Source organism: Chelonia mydas, chromosome 3, assembly GCF_015237465.2.
Source record: "Chelonia mydas isolate rCheMyd1 chromosome 3, rCheMyd1.pri.v2, whole genome shotgun sequence".
Taxonomy (NCBI): domain Eukaryota; kingdom Metazoa; phylum Chordata; order Testudines; family Cheloniidae; genus Chelonia; species Chelonia mydas.
In genome coordinates this window covers 141,956,927-141,980,215 of record NC_057851.1, presented here as the reverse complement: position 1 = coordinate 141,980,215, position 23,289 = coordinate 141,956,927, and the positions used below count along the sequence as shown (strand labels likewise).

The following is a 23,289-nucleotide window of genomic DNA, read 5'->3' as shown; positions in this document are numbered from 1 at the left end:
CTCAAGGTCCGTTCCACTCCTATGATTCTGCGTCTCCACCCCTTACTTCTTGGGGTAAGGCTCAAAAAACTGCAGTTCAAGAGGTGACTGAACTATAAAAGTGAGGGGCAAAAGCAACCCACATTCTTTTTCCTTAGCCATTTCTCTCCACAAGACGACGAAAGGAACAGCCTATGGACTTTGGGAGTAGATCCTGACCTGAAATTTGGTCAGCTCTGTTGCTGGGAGCATGTGGTAAGAATTTCACCTTAAACCAAGTATAGTATGTAAAGTTTAGAACATGTTTTGTCTTTATTTTTCTTGAGACCATTTCTGACTTCAATGCCTTATATCTGTACTCATTTAAACCTATCTCCTTGTAGTTAAATAAACTTGTTATATTCTTTAATTAAAACAAATCCACTATTGTGAATTATTTGGGTAACTTCATTTAAGGCAGTCCATTATGTGTCAATCCCCCTAGAGAGGAAATGGACTAATACATCTAGACTGTCCAGGAAAGGGCTGGACAGCACAGAATACACGTTTTTTTGGGGGAAATCTGGGACTGGAGAGTATTGGGGTTACTCTGCAAGTAGTAATCAAAACTGCTGGAAGTAACCAAGGCTGGTGGGGGTCAGAGTGGCTGGACCAGGGCTATGGCTATACAAAGACACTCAAGCGTGTAACCTGCATGCTGTCTGGCTATTTGTAAGGAGCCCAGGTTGGGAGCTACAGCAGCAAACCATTGTGAAGCATCCCAGGCTGCTGAGAAAAAAGAAAAACACCTGGATGATTAAAAAATCCAAGCTCTCTTGGACTGAAAGAGGGAGTTCCAAAACCAAGGACTCCTCATACAATGCCTAGCTAGCAGTTTCCTTTTATTTATATGGAGGGAACCAATTTCACATGATCTCTCACATAACCAAATTACTTTGTTTCCAGACTATACTATATTTTCTAATACTGACTTTAAATTTTCAAAAAGCCAAAAGAAACTATAATAATCACTAAGTCCTTTGAATGCTTGCTTGTTTTCTTCTCTGCTGCATGGCTGTCATGGATAGGACGTTTAACTTCTGGGTGATTGCTCTGTGTAGATCATTGTGCCATACCATCTTTCACAGGATAGTACTTTCCATTTCAAAAAGACTTACATGATTGCTATGTTGCGTTGTGGTTTCTTCTATGAAGTAAGCGCTATACCAAATTAGGTTCATTAAGATTTATATTAATCTTAATATTTTAATAATCTAGTCTTAATTTTGACCATGGAAGATCGTGTAGGGTATGACAACTGATTTCTTTTACCTCATATGTTGCTATATTTTTCTTTAGAGCAGGGAGCTAGTCTGGAGTAAGTATCCCAACTGGTTTTGTTGATTAGAGTGTTTGTCTTGTTTTTATCCAGCGTTTTTTTCCTTGTATATTCAGGGTTATGACCTGTACAAGTATCAACTTATCATCAAGTGAGCTAGTTAAAAATAAATAGTTTTGTGCCAAAAGCTCAGGTTCAATGTTACATCTCTCAGAAAAATTAGTTCAAATATCTGCACTGGCTTTATACCCAGGTCAGCTGCTATATAGGACAGAAAATTAGCCAAACCCCTCTCATTCTGTTAGTATAGCTCCATCCATAACCATTACAGAACATCTCTATTTGGCCCCAGGAAACATACTTCAAATTTTCTCCCCCACCTCTACCCCGTGGACTTCAAGGGTATCACATACTGTATTCACATTAATGAATACAAATAATCCAATTACATGCATCCAGTAGGAAGTAACTATTAGAAAGCCTTAGGTTATTTTACCTACCTATACGCATCTTGCATCACAAATGAAAACAATCACATTATGTATTAAGGCCTATGTCCAGCAACAACACAAATTTAGTTTAAAGTTCAGCAAAGCATGCTTAACCTTAAGCATGCGATCAAGTGCTTTGTAGAACAGGGCCCTAAATAATTGTTAAAAATCAGCTACATCCATGTAGCCTTTGGATTTTAATAGCAAAATATGTTTTCCCATTGTCAAAAGTGGTTTACTTTCAATGTTAGCTCAATGAACACTTATGATGAAATCCTCACCCTATTAAAGTCAATGTGAGTTTTGCCATTGACTTAGTGAGAGCCAGGAGTTGCCCCTTAAAACGCAAGTTTGACAGGCTACAAGGTAAAATGTGACCCACAGACTTTCGCTTTTTCACAAATTCTGTAGCTACTGCATGACTTCCAAGTATGAAATTCTGTGGATTTCCATATATACTATGTTTTTAAAATTTAATAATATGGAAGAATGGGGTACAGGGATAAAGTTACCAGAAAACATTTTCTACACCTTTCCTTTATTTACACCATAAATATACACATACATACATGACAACAGATTCACATTAAAAATATATACAGTTGGACATATGACTATTCTCTATTTAGGGACCCTTATTTTGCCATCATTCTTAAGTACAAAGGGACAACAAAATATATATTTGATGTTGAACTATTACTGGATCATCTTCTGAGTTTCTCAAGTGTTTAAAATGCATACATTAAAGGGCAACACTCAGAAAAAGCTGGCAGTCTTGATGCACACAGAAGTGTTCAGAGAAATGACTACAGGACCGTGGATTAAAAAATTGAGGTAATCATTGCCAATGCTATGATAAGTGGTATGAGTCATCAATTGTGTTACTGGAGAACACACCCTGAACTTCCAAACTTTTCCTTGTTTCACCACAGGAGGCGGTAAAAACAGCACAAGTTCACAGTCAGATGCATGTTCTGAGACTTAATTCTGAAACCCACCTAAAAAGTGGTCTATTATGATGAAAGGTAAGTTTCTCTACAAAGGGCCAAACAGAAACAAATGTGTTTACATATTTCATACAAATGAGTACTACAACTTGAGTGATAATACTGCCTCTTAATTATGTTGGAGCGCTCCTTCCTAGGTGAATATTTTAAGGTATATCAAGGGCACCTCAAGCACATGGATAGGTGTGTGTACACACATGCAAATAAACAAACAAAGCATTCCTTTTAAGAAAATGGCATACCAAAAGTATCTAGCTTAATAGGGAATGATACTAACATTATTCATTATTCAGAATTGTTGGTTATTAACCAGAGATAGTCAAAACCTGAAATTAAATAATTACAAATGTCTGCACCAGTGAGCTGTCTCCAGTTGTTTTAACACTACTGCAATGAGTCCAAGCCTTCATGCAACGTGTGTTATTTATTTATACAAACAGCATGATTATTACTTTTACTGACATTTGGCTCTCTCTAAAGTGTGTCTCATTTTAAAAAGGGAAAAAACATATAATCTTTAATAATATATAACAAACAACTGACATCGCATCTGCTGAAAATGAAAGGCATAGCTGGTAGATAAATATAATTCTTGGAAACAGTTATCATAACTGCAGTGGCATAATGTCTCAAAGTCTTTTTTCACATCTGTACAATGTAAACTTTGAATAGTGTTGATTCAGGATAAAAGCTTAAAGTGTTTAAAGCTTAAAGTGTTTTTATTCCATTGCTGCAATATTAGCAATTAAAACAAATTCTGATAGGAGAACTCTTTATAGACCACAAGTTTCAGAACTGACTAGTGATTGTGTCTCTCTCCAATTCTGGGGGCCCATTTTGAGACCAAAGACTTGATTTTCAGAAAGCACTAAGCATCCATGCTGAAAATTAAGCCGTTTTAAAGTGGTCTAAAGCAGAACAATCAAAAATTAATGCACCCAAAATCACAAGTCACTTTTAAAAATTTGGATCCTGGTTAACAGTCCCTGGATACCAAGAGTTGATTTTAAAAAAAAAAGGATAGTCTGAATAATTTAGAACTTATTTATGGACTTGCAACACACCTAATTTGCATTACCAACATAGTAGTTTTTAAGTAGATCCAAAACAACGCATATATGATAGTAACCTAAATTCAAAGACCTGTGAAAAATATATTAATGGCAAGCAGTTTCTTAGAATAAAACATCACTTTAAATGATATAAAGGAATAATATCACAAAGCTCAATAATCTAATGATTCTTTTGATTTCCTTTAATATTCTAAGATACTCAAACCAAGAACAGACAGGCCTAATGGCCCACTAAATAGATAATACTGAGCAGCACTAAATTATTTTTCCAAATCATTTAACATTCCGAATGCAGCTTAATTGGATAAGGATGATAATACAGGACTTATATTTTACTTTTCAGTGGCAATATATTTTAAAAATACTGCACAAAGAGAGCACTTGCAAACATAATTTAAAAGACAGAAACAAAAAATATGCTGCAGTAACACCAATTCCAAAATATTCACGCCTAAAAACAAGTTAAGAAGAAACTGTCAAGAGAAAGGATGGAATATTAAATCTGAAACTATGTTGCAAGACCCCAAGGAAAGCTCTATCTTGCAAACCTTGAGGTCCACAGAAGAGAGCCTCTATCCTGCAAGCTTTAGAAGCCATGCAGCTTTTACATTATGACATATGCAGTGAGTAAACCAAGAGTTTCTTGCAGAGCCCTTGCAATATTCACTATGCTTCTTCACAAAAAGTTTGTCTACATACCATTTTTGTACCAATTTAACTAGATTTTTTAACATGACATAGTTAAATCAGTGTAACACACTAGTATGGAGGCAGCTGTACTGATCCAGGGAGAACTGCCATACTAAATCAGACCCACACCTCCAACTAGTCCAGTATCTTGTCCATGGCAGTGCTAACAGCAGCTACTTCAGAGGAAGATTCAAGAAATCCTGCAGTAGGGATTTATGAAGTAAATGGCCCACAATTCCCTAAAAATTAACAACCTGGTTTATGTACTAACTCATGACATTTATAGAACTTCTGAAACTTTGTTTAAAAAAATCTTTTATATCAACTCCGGATTTTCTTCTTATCCATAAGTGTCCAATCTTTTTCTGTATCCTGCTAATCTCTTGACTCCAATGATATCTTGTGGCAATGAATTTCACAGGCTAATTGTGCATTATGTGAAAAAACACTTCCTTTTTTATAAGTTTTAAATTTGCCACATCTCAATTTTAATTCTCCTTGCTTTTGTATAACAAAGGGTGAACAGAAGTTCCCAGTCTACCGTCTGTACACCATTAATCAGACTGTACATTTTTTATCACATCACCTCTTATTCGTCAATTTTCAAGTAAGCAGCTCCAGTGTTTTGATAGGAGATTTTTCCCATGCCCCTAACTCATTCTCATTGACTATCTCTGAACCACTTAGTTTTTTGAGGGGTGGAGTTTTACCTTTAGATTGGGTAACCAGAACTAAACAGTATTTCAGGTGAGTGCATATCATTCATTTACCTCCCCACTGCCTCTCTCTCTCACACACACAACATTCCACAATAATGGTTGCTTTGTCACGGAGCAAATAAGCAGCTGGCTGTCAGAAAGAGAGATTTCAAAGGGCATATCCGCTTTCCTACAGCGAGTTCAAAACAATGAGAAGAGCGGTCACTTCACTTAAGGGGATTACGGGACGTTTTCGGAGGCTGATCAGAGCGCTGTAATGCAACACCTTGTTCACACTGATGTCCAGGCGTTAATCTTCTCGCCGAGGTGGAGTACCACGAGCGCTCTAGCCATGGAGTCAGAGCGCTCTACATGCCTTGCCAATGTGGACAGGAAGTGAGCTAGGGCGCCCGGGGCTGCTTTAATGCACTCTAACTCGCAAGTGTAGCCAAGCCCTTTGAGTACAGTCTTTCAACCAGTTGTGCATCCATCGCTTAGTAATTTCACTAAGTTGTTCACTTTTTTTTTTTTTTTTTACATCTTGTCTTAAATTCTGGGAAGGCCTATGTTTTTGTTTGTGTATGTAAAACAGCTAGCACAACTGCCCTCCATCCTGACTGGGACCTTTTGAGGCTACCATAAAACAATCTTCAGCTGACCTTAGAAAAACCAATCCAACCACACACACTTCCTCAAGATTTACTGCAGCAATTCCAGCTCAACAACTGTATGTCAAGAATTAGTTTCAAGATATAAGGATATTAAATTTTTGTTAATACAAACATATTCATTTCAGGGGGAAAAGGGCACTGTGCAGGTTTCATCAATGAGACAATAAAACTTGAAGCATTAAAATGTAATATATCCTCACTGTCCTTTTGCTTATTAAACAGTTCAAATTCAATGTTTACCATCTCACTACTGCAATATGAACACACTTCCTAGTGGTTTTAACACCAGATCATTGTAAAACAGATCTTCAAAGCTCTCTCCAAATCAATTTTTATAGTATTTGTGGTATCTATAGAATATGTAATAACCTTAGTAATTATTGAGGGCTTCTAATTCTGATGCCATGGCATAATACTGTTCACAAGCCTGAAACCCTAAGGGTATTCAAGTTCAGAACAATTTCAAGAATCTCATTAGCACTCAAAAGAGTTTTAGAACAGCTAAGCACAGCACTGTTACAAGGAGAAAAACAGAACAAAGTATTACACAGTTTTATCTGTTTCTAATTAAAATCTTTAAACTCGTTCTTGTTGCCATAGACATTGCCAAACATTTAATGGCTTAGGAGAGTTTCCTAAAGGGCTGAGCTTTTGTTCCCACTGTTTCTAAATAATTTACAGCTGTAGGCTTTCCCCAGACCAGCTTCTTGACTGCACCTTTCCAAACATATGATCTATGAATACAGTCCATGCTGCAGGCTATAGTGTCAGTTCCAAATACTTCATGCTCTACAGATTTTTGATTTTCTATTTCAGAAACAACCTGAAGCAAGCCTCCTTTATAATATGTCTAATTAACACTCTAAATTCTGTTAAGTTTTGCGGCCAATGTTCATCCAAAGAACACTTTACATTCAAAAGCCTGTAGGAAAAGCACCTAGCCTTAAGCAAAAGTGAACTATAATGCTAGCATACCATAGTCTTTATAGTTAGCCTGATTTTTCAGTTTTTCCTTATAAGGATGAACATGAGTGCTCTCGCAGTAGCGTTTTGAATATCAAAATAAAATGCATCAGAAAAGACTGTGCTCATAATTAGAATAAATGGCTCTCAAATGGCTCTGAGATTATTTGACAAGATGCTGCTGCTATTACACTCCTTAGGTTTTAAAAATACATTTACAAAAATAAAGGGTTTTTTCAGGTTAAAACTATATGGAGTTGGATTACTAAAAAGGCACCAAAAGCTACCTGCAGTGGTATATTAGGATTTTAAACTGTTAGATTAGACGCTTAAATGAAAACAAGGACATTTATGAAAAATAGATAATCAGCTTTTGTATTTGATGTCTGAAAGGCTCTGAACATCTTAAGTTGTGGTATATGAAAAATGTAGACTACAATACACTTGCAACATTAATTTTCTATTATGTGCTATGGGTAGGAACTCGTGCTTTCAGTGACACAAGACTTGGGCTCAGAAAACTACCAGAGTACTCATCTTCCAACAACAAGGGATAGTCACATGTTTTTAGTGTATAAATCTGAGGCTCTTATTGTGAGCATTTTAAATTTCAGTAATGGACAATATCTCAACATTATCAGTATCTTAGATTAAAGTTAATATCTTATAATAAATCCCAATTTCCAACACCTGCCTAACCTTCCCGAAAGTAAAACCAATCCCATGTCACACCACAGCCTATGGCAGGATTTTTCAGGGAAGTGTGGAAAAAAACCAAAGTTTAAATATATAATTGCAATGTTATACATCCAAAAGCACATTTCAATTATAGCCAAAAACAAGGTTGCATAGGTAAGGCTAGCTGAGCAGCGTGATAGTGAATTAACAAGATTATATGGCAGCATGCGTCTGCTATTCTTCATTTCCAGACAATGTTTTTAAAAATGTGTCAGAATTTTTGTAAAATCAGCATACTTTTGGGGAGTTCCCTGGACTGCAGTAAAACATACACACAACATTAACGCTTTAGCAAAGTTTTTTTGTTTCTCAATAACATAACTCAAACTGTACATCAATGATTGAAATGATCGTTTCAATGTTTTAGGCATAAAACCTTAAATCAGAACAATGTGTCAGGAAAAACATGAGTTCTTTATGGGATGGGAAAGTCATATTATACAGGGAGGAAACAACAAGAGTAGGAGAACTGGAAGCACAAGCCAATAAAAATAAAAAACCACAAACTATTAGTGAGTGATAATAGTACCACTACCACTATATTCCAGACCTGGTGTATCCCGTGGTCATGGAACTTCTACAAAAAGTCATGCCTTGCCACAGAATTGCATTCCAGAGTAATCTTGGCTTTTGTTTAGGAAACAAATTTAAATTTCTAGTTTTTATGCTTGTAAAGATAATGAAAATGTTAACTGAGTGTAAACTGATGCCCGCAAATGTCTACAAAGAAACAATGGGTCTGAGAGGAGTGAACTGCCTCAGTCATCTCACTAGGAGCCCTGTGAACACAATGATTGTGCCGCCATGGAATTTGACATTTTTCTAAAGTATCACAAAATTAATCGTTTTTGCTACAGAATTTGTTGTTTTGCTGCAGCCATCTGCCCAACGTTTGTTTCTTTTCCCTGACCTGCTGGTATCTGCCTGCAATTGCCTCTTACTCTGCACTTTTCCCCACAAGGGGCAATAAACTGAATTATTATGCATGTTCTCTTCACTGTTCTATAAAACCAAGCAGGATGGGGCAAGGGAGCCAAAAATGCAGGTAGACCAACTAGACTACCTAGAGAACACAGTAGTAAGTGAGGCTGGGGTAGCTAAGAAGCTGATTACACTCTCCCTAATACTTTCCTGGCACATACCAGGCAGGGGAAAGGTATTCTGAGCTGGACTGCTCAGATACATTCATAACTGCTGAAGAACATACAGAATGGGCGTCTACATAATACAGGTAAAAATCCATCAGTAATATTCATTAATTAATATAATTATTGATGAATTCTACATCAATTCTGTGCCTTTGGGTGTGGAAGGGATTGGAATGATGGGTATTTCATAGTGATACAATAAATTAACACTGCTGCAGAATTTGATCCCACTGTGCTAAGTACACGAGGTCCCGACTAGACCTAAGAAAATCTCAAAAGGATGCTAATATCAGATAATGAAAAATATTTTAAATTGTTTATCAAGCAGTTATTATAAAAAGCAATTCAAGCGTAAGACCATGATATTTCTCAAATGATATTTCTACTGCAATCAAGAAAGCAAGCATAAACTTGCATCGAAATCTACTAGTATAAAACTTATGCACAATATATGTGTATTAATCTTTAACAGAGGAGGAACATTCGGGGGTGCGGGTGCACAGCAGGGCTCGGGCCAGCCTCCCCAGGGGGAGGGGAGGGAATGCCACCCAGCTCCACTCTGCCCCAGCCCGCCTTTGCTCCTCCCCGAACCCAGCTCTGGCCCCAGCCACAGCTCAGCTCTGGCCCTGGCCCAGCTCCAGCCACAGCTCCACTTTGTCCTGAGGCCAGTTCTGCCTCCAGCCTCAGCTCCTCCCCCATCCCCAGTTCAGCTCCCAACATCACCTTCATCCCAAGTTTCTCTGCTGAGCCAACTGTGCAGTAATGGTGTATGGGGGTGGGGGAGGCATGGATAGATTCCATTACTGGTAAAGGAGGTGGGGGGGGGGGGCACGACTGGAAAATTTGGGCACCAATAGTCTAAGGGAACTGTCTGTGACTCCATGGTAAGACTGGTATAGTGATTCAGGAGTGCACATTTGTTACTGGCTGGTGAAAGTTAATTATAGAATACGACCACCAGTTTGGGGTGTCTGCCCTATTTTCTGACTGCCTGACTAAGATGGTCACTCTCAGTTGTGAGCCACTTCAGACAGCGTGATAAGCCTGACAGCCCAAAGTAAATAAAATATTTACACAATATCTGGATTTTTCAATTCTTTTCTTCTGCTGAAAGCTCTAAATGCGATAGTCCAGATTGGTGGATCAAAGAATACAAAATACATTTATAAGCCATCAGTTGAAACTGATGAGTTCTCGACTACAATCACTTCCAACAATAACAGTACAGAAAATAGGAAGATACCATTGCTCTGAGAAGTTAGGTTTGTATTTTTAAGAAGCTTAGGCGCACAACTCTCCTGAATTTCAGTGGGTGCTGGGCACCCAATTTTCTTCCGCTACTTTAAAATTTTCAGCTTGAATGCTCAAGGCAGTATTGGCAGAGGACAAAGAACACCCTATATAATGTTTTGTAGAGGAGGAGAAGGACAGACCAGGCAGACACCTTGTAAATGTCCTCAGTAAAAGTTTTGCCCCTTTCAGCACATGAATCTGCCACTAACATTTTGAAATAAGATGAATACCTAAAAGAAGATGAAGACCTGCAGTTCCCATAGTATATACTTCAGAAATATATAGGAGAATTCATCTAACAAAATCTGATAAGGAATGGTTACAGCTTTTATCTATTAAAAAGGACAAACTGAACTTTTGCATATATTTTTGCAAATTTTAGCGGGCAAAGTTAAGTTTGGGTGGGAAGTGAAGTCAGATGAGGCTACTGCTGCTTCATAAAATTAATATTTTTGTGCCACTATTTATGCACACAGCATAATCTCTTCAGCTTTAATGCTATGATGTTAGACCTAGATGTTAAAACAACTGTCTAATGTATAAAAGTTGGTCACTGATCTGGTCTAAACCCTATATAGTTTAAGATGTTACTGGTCAGCCAACAAACTGCTTAAGGAAGCTATCCCCAGAAATATTTTCCTTATTATTCCAGAATATCTAATTGCCAACAGGGTTAGGATAATAAGAAATACTCTCGATAAAAGTTCTAGCTTTAATTTTATGCCATTTATCCTTAAGTACATTCATGCTATAATAAATTTAATCAAAAGAACATATTTACATTCTACTGCCTGTTGCTAGATTGTTCAACTAATCTTTCTGCAAAGAGCATCAGCAATATTCTAAAAATTAGGGAGGTTTAACACCAGCCTCACTGAAATGAAGCCTCAAAAAATTGGGTAGAAACTCGTGAATGATCCTCTCCACGGAAATCTTTAGTAAAAGGCAAAAGATTTATACGATATGAAGAGAAACTCTATAGTTCTTGAAAGGCAGGTGGATCTTACCAAACGGCAAGAGCCTTCCCTAATTTTATTTCGATGTAAAAAAAAAAAATCACTCGTAAATAACACAAATCTCTTTATTTCAAAAGATAGAAGTTATGCGAATCGCACATTAGAGCTTTCAACTTTGCTTGAGGATACTTCACAATAAAAGCAAGCTCCATTGATATAAAGAACAGCCTTTAAAGAAATGAACAAATTCAGACCAGTTTATATCATTACTTGGATAATCTATACCACTCATAGGTTCTTCACGAAAAATTCAGAGCAACAGAGTTCACGTATTATGCATAGTAAACCTCAGCTAGGTACAAAGCTCCTTCTATCACTTCAGATTCCCCTTACCTCACCAGCCAAGGGGAAGGGGAAGCCGTGAAACAGAATGGGAAGCCTGCACTTTCTTTTCTCTGTCTTCGGCAGTGGAGGATCAACTGTGCTCCTCTGTGCCCCACCTTACTTCAGCAACTGGAACCAGGGATATCTTTCAAAAGTTATCTATACCCTGAGATCAGCATATGTCTACACAGCAAAGAAAAACCCAAGGGTGGCCTGCACCAGCCGACTCAGGCTTGCAAGGTTCAGGCTGCGGACTCTTTCATTGCTGTGTAAACTTTCAGGCTTGGACTGGTGTCTGGGCTCTAGGACCTGCAGGGTGGGAGGGTCCCAGAGCTCGGACTCCAACCAGAGCCCAGAAGTCTACACAGCAATGGAACAGCCCTGCAGCCTGAGCTCTGTGAGCCCAAGTTGGCAGGCACAGGCCAGCTGTGGGCTTTTCTTTGCTGTGTAGACAGACCCAAAGGGGCTTCCCTGAGGATGGCATTAGTCTTTATTAGAAGAAAGACTCTCCTGGAACAATGAGCTAGAGCCAAATTCATTTTGAGGACAGCAGCCTGCATCTCTGACTTCTTAATGAGAAACTGGCTGGAAGAATCAAATGAAAGGCAGGTGCAGCTCATGTATGATTTATTAGTTTCTGCACACCCAGCTGTAGAACAGCATCCGACATGTTTTTCCTCAAAGCTTATACGCGATACCTCTCAGTCTTCTGGGGAAGGAAGGAAGGAAGTTGCCCCAGCAGCTTAGTTGTATTTTTACATAAGAAATGCAGGTATAGGAGCGCAAAGTATCGAGGCCCGCCAGGAACTTCTCCCTGAAGAGACAGTCTTTGAAGAGTTAGGCTTGATTAGATCCACACTGCAAAAGGGAATCAGAGGTCCGAAGTGAGGAACAAAAAGGTGTGTGTTACTGGCAGGTGGATATTTAAGGCAACAACAAATACCATTCAGTTGATCTTTGACTCATGCGGGCCCCATAGAGGCTTTAAGGTGTACCACAGAAGAAAAAGAATCATTGTAATTTGCTTGTGCCTTTATGGTGTATTAAGGCTGGTGCAGATGATCTCTCTCTTTCTCTTTTTTTTTTTTTTTTTTATTTTTTTTAAGGGTAGGATTTAAAGGATCCTGATTTTTGTTTTTTAACCTTAGATATAAGAAATATTAAGTCTCATTTTGCTGGAGGACTCAAGTAGGAGCTTCCTTAGCCCTGTGCTGAAACAGGCATGAAAGCTACAGTCCTCAGGAAACAACAACTGCTACAAACTGCAGCAACAGCATGTCATCTTCGCAGTTTGGATATTCACAACACCAACAAATCTGTCCTCCACATGATACACTGGCTTTGCGTAGACAGTTGCATCAAATTCAAGATGTCAGGGTATGCTTATACTGCAATTAAAAATCTGCAGCTGGCCTATGAGAGCGGACTTGGGCTCGGGCTAAGGGGCTGTTGAACTGCAGTGTTGACATTTCGGCTCACACTGGAACCTGGGCTCTAGGACCCTGTGGAGTGGGAGGGTCCCAAAGCTTGGGCTGGAGCCCGAGTCTGAATATCTACACTGCAATTAAACAGCCCCTTAGCCCAAGCCCCGTGCGCCCAAATCAGCTGGCATGGACAGCCATTGGTTGTTAATTGCGATGTAGACATACCCTCAGTCCTCACTTTGAGGGCTCTTAATGCTCTGGGCATGGAGTATTTAAGATGAACCTGAATTGTAAGATTAAGACTGCAGTAGTGAACTTGGCTCTTTTGGAACGATATAATTGTCTGCTGCAAAGATAAAGCTTGCCAGTGCAGAGGAAAACTTTCTCAGGGCTCGTTCAAGACTGATATTCACTCATTAAACGAACAGTCATGAAATAAAAGTACACCACGCCTCATTACACACACACACAAACACGCACACAAATTCATAGTCAGTTCCGCTCCACCCCTTGGATGGAAGAGGAATAGAGAAGACACTGTTCACAACAGATAACACTCACATCACTTAATTTATTTCTGGAATGTGCTCAGATAGGATGGTGAAGATAAGAACTTGATAGAATAGAATATAAATCAGTATTTTTTCAAGAAAATATAAATATGTCACTCATGCCACATAATGTGTTTGCCAAGTCCTGTAACTTTTATATTTATGAGGAAATTTTTTTATTTAAAGGGGAAAATAATACATATTCTTGTCCCCCTTTACTGCTCTTTTCTTTGAGCACATGCACACCTGATACATGAGGATTTAAGATAAGCTAAAGGTGAACATTTCTGTGGGGAAAAACTTGGTATAATTTTGGCAAGTGCCTTTTTAGAGTCTTAGCAGGAATAGAGGATTGATCTTCCACTTGTACACTGGCTGACAAAGGTTGTGGTTTATCAATGAAAACAAGTTTGGCAAGGAAGACAAGATCAGAGTCACATAGCCAAGGATCAGAAGGTATTTTGGTTGCTGTCAGGGTTCCTTCCCCATTCTGAACTCTAGGGTACAGATGTGGGGACCCGCATGAAAGACCCCCTAAGCTTATTCTTATCAGCTTAGGTTAAAAACTTCCCCAAGGTACAAACTTTGCCTTGTCCTTGAACAGCATGCCGCCACCACCAAACGTTTTAAATAAAGAACCGGGAAAGAGACCACTTGGAGATGTCTTCCCCCAAAATATCCCCCCAACCTCTACACATCCCCTTTCCTGGGGAGGCTTGAGAATAATATCCTAACCAATTTGTTACAAAATCATCAAAGACCCAAACCCCCGGATCTTGGAACAATGGAAAAATCAGTCAGGTTCTTAAAAGAAGGGTTTTATTTAAAAAAGAAAGGTAAAAGTCATCTCTGTAAAATCCGGATGGAAAATACTTTATAGGGTATTCAGATTCAAAACACAGAGGATCCCCCTCTGGGCAAAACCTTAAAGTTACAGAACACAGGAATAAACCTCCCTCTTAACACGGGGAAAATTCACATAAAATGAAAGATAAACTAATCCGCCTTGCCTGGCTTACCTATACTGGTTGCAATATTGGAGACTTAGATTAGGATGGGTTGGAGAAGATGGATTTCTGTGTGGCCTCTCTCAGTCCCAAGAGAGAACAACCACGTAAACAAAGAGCACAAACAAAAGCCTTTCCCCCGCCCAAGATTTGAAAGTATCTTGTCCCCTTATTGGTCCTTTGGGTCAGGTGCCAGCCAGTTTAGCTGAGCTTCTTAACCCTTTACAGGTAACAGGATGTTGCCTCTGGCCAGGAGGGATTTTATAGCACTGTATACAGAAAGGTGGTTACCCTTCCCTTTATATTTATGACAGTTACACAGAGTGCTTCTTGCTGGAGGCAATTGTGGCTGAGGAGAGCCTGGATGCAGTGATGAGCTGCCAAAACCTTAATAACCTGTTCCCTTCTCACCCCACGAGGGGGTCGTGGCCCACTCCTGCCCCCCGCAACTCCTGCCCCATCCAACCCCCCGTGTTCCTTGACACCACCCACCCCTGGACATCTGCTCCATTCACCCCCCTCCCCTGTCCCCTGACTGCTCCCAGAACCGGACAGGAGGGTCTTGTGGGCCACCATAGTGGATGCCCACTGCACCCCGCTCCTAAGAGCCAGAGAGACCTGCTGGGGGGCGAGGTGGTGAGTCCCGGCGGTGCTTACCTGGGGCAGCTCCCAGGAAACATCCAGCAGGTCCCTCTGGCTCCTAGAGGCGGGGTAGCATAGCTGGGGGAGAGCAGGGGGAGCGGCTACTCCCTCCACCGATCACATCAAAAGTGGCACCTTAGGCACTGACTCCCTGGGTGCTCCGGGGCTGGAGCACCCACGGGGAAAATTTGGTGGGTGCAGAGCACCCACCGGCAGCTCCCCACCCTGTGCCTGGCTCCAGCTCACCTCCGCTCCGCCTCCTCCCCTGAACGTGCCGCCCCACTTTGCTTCTCCATCCCCCACCCCCGGCTTCCCGTGGATCAGCTGTTCATGCAGGAATCCGGGGAGGGCTGAGAAGTAAGCGGCGGCTTCGCACTCAGGCCCAGGTGAGCTGGGGCAGGGAGCGGTTCCCCTGTGCCCCCCTCGAGCCACCCCGCCCCAGCTCACCTCTGCTCTGCCTCTGCAGGCCTGAGCACGAAGCTGCCACCTGCTTCTCAGCCCTCCCAGGGTTCCCACGCGAACAGCTGATTCACGGGAAGCTGGGGGTGTGTGTGGGGGGAGAAGCAGAGCGGGGCGGCGTGTTCAGGGGAGGAGGCGGAGGCAGAGCGGAGGTGAGGTGAGCTGGGGCCGGGTGAGGACCTGCTCGTGGGTGCTCTGCACCCACCAAATTTTCCCCATGGGTGCTCCAGCCCCGGAGCACCCATGGAGGTGGTGCCTCAGGCGCCACTTTTGGCTGGTTGTTAAATTTAGAAGCCCTTTTAGAACTGGTTGTCCCTCGGGCTTCTAAATTTAACAACCGGCTCCAGCTCACCACTGCCTGGATGTGCTAGAATCGTCAAAACAGGTGTGAAGGACAAGTGAAAGATTTAATGTGGCAGGCAACCAGAGATTAGAAACATATCCCAACAGGTCACAAAAAAGAGTATTTCAGCACTCTGTGGTCTAAGGGGAAGGAACAGAGGTCGTTGGAGGGTAGTATTGCCTCAGGTCCACTCCCAATACACTACTAATGTTGCTCTATAATCAACAAGATTTGCAAGGCTCTGGGGATCAACTCCTGTTGAACTGTCAACGTTTTACTTAGAGGCTTTTAACTTTGTTTATATGGAAAGAACAGACGAATTACAACATTTTGGATACGTGCATCAAAAAATGTGTACAACTGCATAACCTGTGCACTTAAAATAGTGATTTTTATTCTTGTTCCCTACAAAACATTCCCAAATTCACTGTCATTATTACATATACAATTTCATAACATTTTTTCTCTTGTTCTAAATGCCAGCAAATGTAAACGTATAAATCCAAACTAAATTTACGTTGCTCCTCTTTCCAGTCACATTTCAGAATTCACAAAGACACAGTCTCAGTTTCAGCACAAATGGTAAAAGGTAAAAGAACTGCTGAGAGAGCTCGTACGTGGTAACAAACATACTAAGGAATTATTCTGCTAGTCCAGAGGCTCTCAAAAACTGTGGTCCATGGACCACTAGTGGTCCGCAAGCTCCATTCAGGTGGTCCGCGGATAGTTCCTTCTAAGGTAAGAGCCTGGGCAGCCACACACAGGTGAATAAAGGGCCACTCACCTAATTAGTGGAGCCATGCAGGTGTGGCTCCACTAATTAGGTGCCTGGACCCCGAAGATGCACATGTAAGGTGAGGTGGTGGCCTTGGGGGAATAGGTGGTAGGGGGCAGTGAAGTGAGATGGGGGAAATAGTAGGTAGGTGAGGGGGCAGTGGGGTGAGAAGAGGGGGTAGGGGAAATTTGGGATAGGCAGGGCTGCAGCAGCCAGAGAAAGAGGCGACTTTCTCCAGCTCCAGGGCTGAGGCTGCCGGGGAGAGAACCCCGCTCCTTCCCAGCCCCAGCTCAGGGGCTGCTGTGGCGGGGGAGAGAGAGACATCCCCCCTCCTTCCCAGCCCGGTGGGGGAGAGACTACTGATATTAAAATATGAGTTGTGTGCTTTTATTTGTAGAACAAAAAAAGGTTAATTATTATTAAGTTTTTTTTATATACCACTTTTATCCGAAGTGCTTTACAACAGTTAGTAATGGTATAAACAACAGTTGGAAAGATCATTAAGTGGTCTGCCAAGACCCTCAGCAATTTTCAAGTGGTCCATGGGAAAAAAAAATTGAGAACCACTGTGCTAGTCATTTGCTGCTCTCTGTTGATACATCCTAATTAGCTGGTTATTTGCTCAGGAGCTGATGGATTTACTTGTCTGTCATGGTTTATACTTGGCAGTATTGCATAAAATTCTGCTGCTGACCTTGAATCTTTTATATGGACTATGTTAAATCAGCACAGTGACTTTTTTTTAAATCCTTCCTTAACTCTAAATAAGATATGCATATTAAAACAATTTCACTCCCCTCCACCATTGAAAAGCAAAAAAATCAACTTCTACCAGGTAAGGACAAATGTTTATACAGGCCTTTGAAAATGAAGTATTATAGGTACCCTCAAGTAGCTTGGATGATCAGAAAGCAGCATTGCACAGGTTAATCAACATACTTCCCCTCTATCCTAGCTCTAATGTTTCAAAGGGCTTCACGATGGATGGAGAGTCTCAGGACATACAAGAGGAAAGAAACTGGAAAAAAGGGTCCTAATCTGTCAGAAGCACTTTGAGGATAAAGAAACAAGTGAAAAAGAGAAAGTTATTACATAGCAGCAAAGGAACGTCTGGCCTATACTAAAAGAGAGAGCTTAGAGGCCTAACCATCAGGTGTGAAATACTTGCTTCTTCTGGAGTCGCATGCTCATGTTTCGGTAGTGCTGTTTTAGCCCTTTATCCTGAAAGTAAATACCATAAGTACCATGCAGTTAGTCAAAACACTGAACTAGTGGAAGTCACTGGCAAGCATCTTGAAGCAGAGTTTGTTGAAATACTAAACTAGCTTTAGATAGCAGCAGCCTCTTCTATAGGTGCAGGGAGAATATTTTTCTTTACTTCAATTTATTCAGTTAGTTCAGTTAAATGACTAGTTCATTCAAAATTAAACATATTGGGAAATAAGAAAGCAACAGTTTGTTTTCTTCTTCCAATCTATACATAAAAACTAGGTGAGAGAGGATGAAATTTACTAGATCTGAAGGATAGGACCACCAGAAACAACACATTCAATTCACGACAAGTACTGCTTTTGCTTAAAAAAAGAGTTTTAAATACATAAGGAAACAAGTTTATCAAAACATGTTTTGTATCTTGCATATGTAAAGTAGGTTTAGCTAATATAAACAATTTTAAAATGCTGTTTGTGCATTTACTTGAATTCCAGTTTCCATTCAAAGAGTGATACAAATCATGACTAAAAATGTATTCTCTAGTAAATCAGAAATGTATCATTCATCATTTTCTAACGTATAAACAAATGTAAAAATTAAAAATCTGAGTAAATGTATGTTCGCTATATAATTGCTTCAATAAATATGTATAGATATAGTGTATCCTCCTGGTTAGGAAAAAAAGTATCAAGTTTAATATAAAGGCTACATTTAGTGCATAGCAACATTTTAATGGTTACCAACCAATCAGCTTCTTTTTAGGCAAATAACTAAAAAGTACAAACGTAAACCCAATTATTTAAGCCACTGATTTAAGTCAGCCAATCTCCACTGGATGCTAACGAGCCTACACTGCATTTTTCTAGAATAAAGTCTTGTCCTGGTGTCAAGGTGCAATGTGTCTCAAGCACACATTTTTGTACAGCATCCTGTGTGTCTTCTGACAGCTGTACTCCACAGTGGAAGTATCTCCAGTTCTGTGTTATAATATGTATAATTTGTAAAATAGTTAAGAATGAAAAATCCTGTATTAATTACAACATCTTGAACTGGGATTTCTCTTTTATTGGCATGCCTCCCAAGAACATTATTTTGGCACAATTATAGTGAAGGATAGGTGACTACTTCTTAAAAAAAGAACAGCATTAACATTAACACTGCTTAATGGGGATTCATTTAACTGCTACCAAGTAGTTTGGTGGTGTATCATCATGTGTGGGAATTCTAATTTCTGACTTTTTGATACACACATTTCCAAATAAATATCAAGCATTTTCTTGGATACTTAGGAATCAGCAGTCTTCAGTCAAGGACAGCAATGGTGAGGCATCATCAGGATAAACTTAACATGCATTAACAAAACTTTAAGATTGAGAAGTCAAGCATTCAAGTCACAAATGCAAAGTTTAAACCTTAAGTCAGCAAGCTGACACCTCTTCATTCAGTTTATTGTCTTTTTAATTACATTTGTTGATAGTTCTTTAATGTAAAAATTTCAAGAACTACTGGATATGTGCTTATTATATATCAAAATAAATGAAAATCTTATTAGAACATTTGGACTTACTAGAAGAATTAATTACAGAGGTTTGTGATTTTAACAAATCCATACCATACCATACACCAAGACTGGGGACTAGTAATGAACTCCACAAAGTAAATTATAACTGGTCAGTAACCTAAAAAGGGGGGAGTGTTTAATTCACTGGGCATTTTGTAAAATTGTTTGAAATTGTTTTAATGCAACTTCAGATTAAGGTTTATAATCAGCTAAGTTATAAATACCGTGGGGGTTTTTGTTTTGTTAAACACTCATATGGGGGGAAGGGGAGGCAAGAGGGATGTCTCTTGTTTTAATGTTCCTAAATTGCTATAGGCAAAGAACAAAAGATTGAAAATTAAGGCCCTGATCCTACAAACACTTAAGCAATTTGTAATTTTGCATAGATACACTGTACACTGACTTCACTGGGACTCCTCAGGCTTAAACGTATGCACCCACATGTTTGCTGAATTAGGGGATAAAATTTTGTTTTTTATTAAATACTTGCCTAAATGGCATACAATATTTGGCATCTTCTACACTAGGAAAATAGGTTGGTATAACTATGTCACTCTGGGGTGTGAAAAATCCACACCCTGAGCGATGCAGTTACACTGACCTAACCCCGGTGCAGACAGTGCTAGGTTGATGGGGAGATGGAGTATCTAGGCTGACAGGAGAAGCCCTCCAGTCGGCACAGGTAGTGTTTTCAACTGAAGCACAAGTGTGGCTGAGAGTATGTGTGAGACAGCATGTGTGTGCGCGTGCGTGTGAACACATGCCAAAATTTTCAAAGCTAGAAGCCTAAAATTAGACATTTAAATATGGCTGTAGGAGCCTTAGGTTGGGATTTTCAGAATCACCTACATGATTTAGGAGCGTAAGTCCCACTGACATCAAACTGCAAATCCTGCTGAAGCCTGGTTAAAGCATGTTTCTGACCTGTGGAAATTCAATACTGGAACCTGGTGTTGGCTACAAATTTATCCTGGCTATTTGCTTATCAATTTTGTATCTGAGTTTGTGTTTTCTCACAGAAAGGATACTAGTGAGGCCCTAGACTTACTTTTTTTTCCAGCCTTGATGAGCAATTATAGTGTGAAATTTCTAAGAAAAAAATCTCTATGTAAAATCTGACACAATGAGAAATTAAAGAAACAAGTAAACATGTCAGCATTTTAAGATTACAAAATGGAAAGAAAGTAAACTACCAGCAACATGTGTTTTAAATAAAAAATTGATTTAAAAAAGTCAAGAATAAAATAAAAATTACCATGCAAATGCAAGGAATCCAAATGAAAACTGGAGAAGGATAAATGCTTTTTCAGGAATTTCTACAACATGTTGCTTTAGATCAGGGAAACTCAAGTATACTGAGATTTCTAGTCACATTATTCCCACAGTATTATGATATTTACCCTTAAATTAGAATTATTTTCTTTGTACGCTGCATAAGCCTTCTGATTTTATCTATATATTTTAGTCCACAAATCAAGCTTTGTGAAAATGAACCATTTTAAAGAATTTGTTTTGGGAGAAACCTTCAAACAAATGATATTCACAGTAAAGATAAATTTGTATCCAGTCACGGAAATAGATAAACATCATACAAGCCAAAACACATTTACTTGGATAATCTCCTCCACATGACATGTAAGTGAATAATCAAATATTTCTGAACAGTGGCCTCTTGCAAAAAAAGCAAAAATTATTGAGGTTTTTTTCTGAATTTGTGGCAATAAGACTTCAAAGTGCTCCTAAAATGGAGCAAGCAAAAGTCACAAAAGAACAGCCATACTGGGTGAGACCAGAGGTCCGTCTAATCCAGTATTCTGTCTTCCAACAGTGGCCAATGCCAGATGTTTCAGAGGGAATGAACAGAGCAGTTAATCAAGTGATCCATCCCTTTTGCCCATTCCCAGCTTCTGGCAAACAAAGGGTAGGGACACCAACCCTGCCCATCCTGGCTAATAGCCATTGATGGACCTTTCTTTTTTGAACCGTGTTATAGTCTTGGCCTTCACAACACCCTCTGCCAAAGAGTTCCACAGGTTGACTGCGCATTGTGTTAATAAATACTTCCTTTTGTTTGTTTCAAACCTGCTGCCTACTAATTTCATTTGGTGATCCCTAGTTCTTAAATAACAATTCCCTATTTACTTTCTCCACACCAGTCATGATTTTAAAGACCTCTATCACATCCCACCCTTGTTATCTCTTTTCCAAGCTGGAAAGTGCCAGTCTTACTAATACATGTCTAATTCATACACCGGGATTCTAATTATTGCTTCCCATAAAAGCTGAACAGGAACATTTTTCCACTAAACAGTCTTGATGACATACACATTGTGACCTGAATTCTTTGGGTGGGGAATAAAAAGGGGAGAGCATTAAAAGTAGTAATTACTGTTTGAAACTATAGCCTGTCAAACAAAGCATCAAAACACAAAAGGCAGAAACACTGTTTCAGCTCGAATGCCTTAATGCCACTGTGTCATGAAGCACTTCATCAGAAAACCCTGAAGTACAGCTAACTCTGCTCCCCTCTGTACAGCAGCACACTTTCACTGTTACAGGAGTAAAATGTGCCTGGCCTGACAATGAAACAGCAGAGCCATCACATTGTTATGCAACACACTGTCTGCAAGGGTGGTTTGTAGTTCCTTCTTTATTCAGCAAGTGCCAAGTGCATGTTTAATCAATGTCACAGCTCACTACAGTATGCAACCAAAGCCACTGTCTATCCACTTCTCAGAGCTGACTGGCTGCTAAGTTATGCAATGCTTTGAAGAATATCTTGGAATTATTTTCAGAGGCTTTGAGTGCAGGTCTATGACAGTCCGAACACTACTGCCAATAAAACAGATTTTTTTAATCTTTTTTCGAAGTCTGGACTAAAATTACATAGTGTAATTGAATATGCAGTTTACTGAATTTGGAGTTCTTGCGTGTCAACGTGAAAAAGCGTCTTCAGAGGGCTGGGGAGAAGCAGAGCAGATTAAAGGCTCATTTTTGAAGTGAAAGTCAAGAAAACTACATATACCTGAACAAAAGCAGGAGCTTATCTAATTTTTTTTTTAATTAAACCCAAATGGCATGTATTACTTGCTTGTGAATAAAATATATATCATCTAAGGAAAAGCTCAAATTTAATTAAGATAATAATGTACAGTTTGTGTCAATACTGAAAGGGTTGTTTGTTTGTTTGTTTTAAACTATGTTTAGCTTCAATGGATTACAGAAAGATAAAGCCAGTCAGTATTTTTGGAAGATCTTGTAATACCATCACTTCCACAGCTTTAACTTCTTTATCAAAAAATTGTTCATGTTCATATAGGATCTCTCTCTCTCTCTCTCTCTCTCTAAATGAAAAGAGCAGCCCTCCATGAAGATAAAAGGTTGGTTTGTCACTGAATCGAGGAGTAAGAAGCATGTCTGATGACATTTTATTCCTGATGCAATGTAGGGTAAGGAACATTTTCTTTTTTACTGTTATCTAAGCAATGTTATGTTACGGGCTGATGACTTAATTTAATTTGATTCTCAGCAGCAATGTGTTTATCTTTAATGAATAAAAACATCTTCAGAGGTAAATGTAATTATACTCTAAAATGTTATTCTGAATCTTAAGTAAGTAAATAAGGGTCATTTGGACTACTAGAAAGATTAAATCCACATTTTAGTAAGAGCAGAAATTCTTCATCAGGAATGCTAAACCATAGCAGATAAACAGCATCCAGTACCTAATCCAAAAAGGAAAGTAATCTTTTAGAAAAATGCTTGAAGAAGGTACTTGTTTGCACATACATTAAGAACATAAACAGAACTACACAGCGGGGGTTACCGGTGCCTTATTTTTTACAACAAAAAATGGAAAGATTGTACGTTATATGTAAGAAATCCTCAAATTCTTAATATTTTACA

General features: G+C 39.4%; 1 protein-coding gene and 1 non-coding gene across 2 annotated transcripts in view; both read right to left on the bottom strand.

Annotated features, from left to right (window-relative positions):
- BIRC6 (baculoviral IAP repeat containing 6) overlaps positions 1-23,289 on the bottom strand; it is a 322,387-nt gene that overhangs the window by 58,548 nt on the left and 240,550 nt on the right.
- Positions 10,937-11,052, bottom strand: LOC114022369. Its single transcript, XR_003566483.1, has one exon. It is a non-coding gene; the product is annotated as a U5 spliceosomal RNA (small nuclear RNA).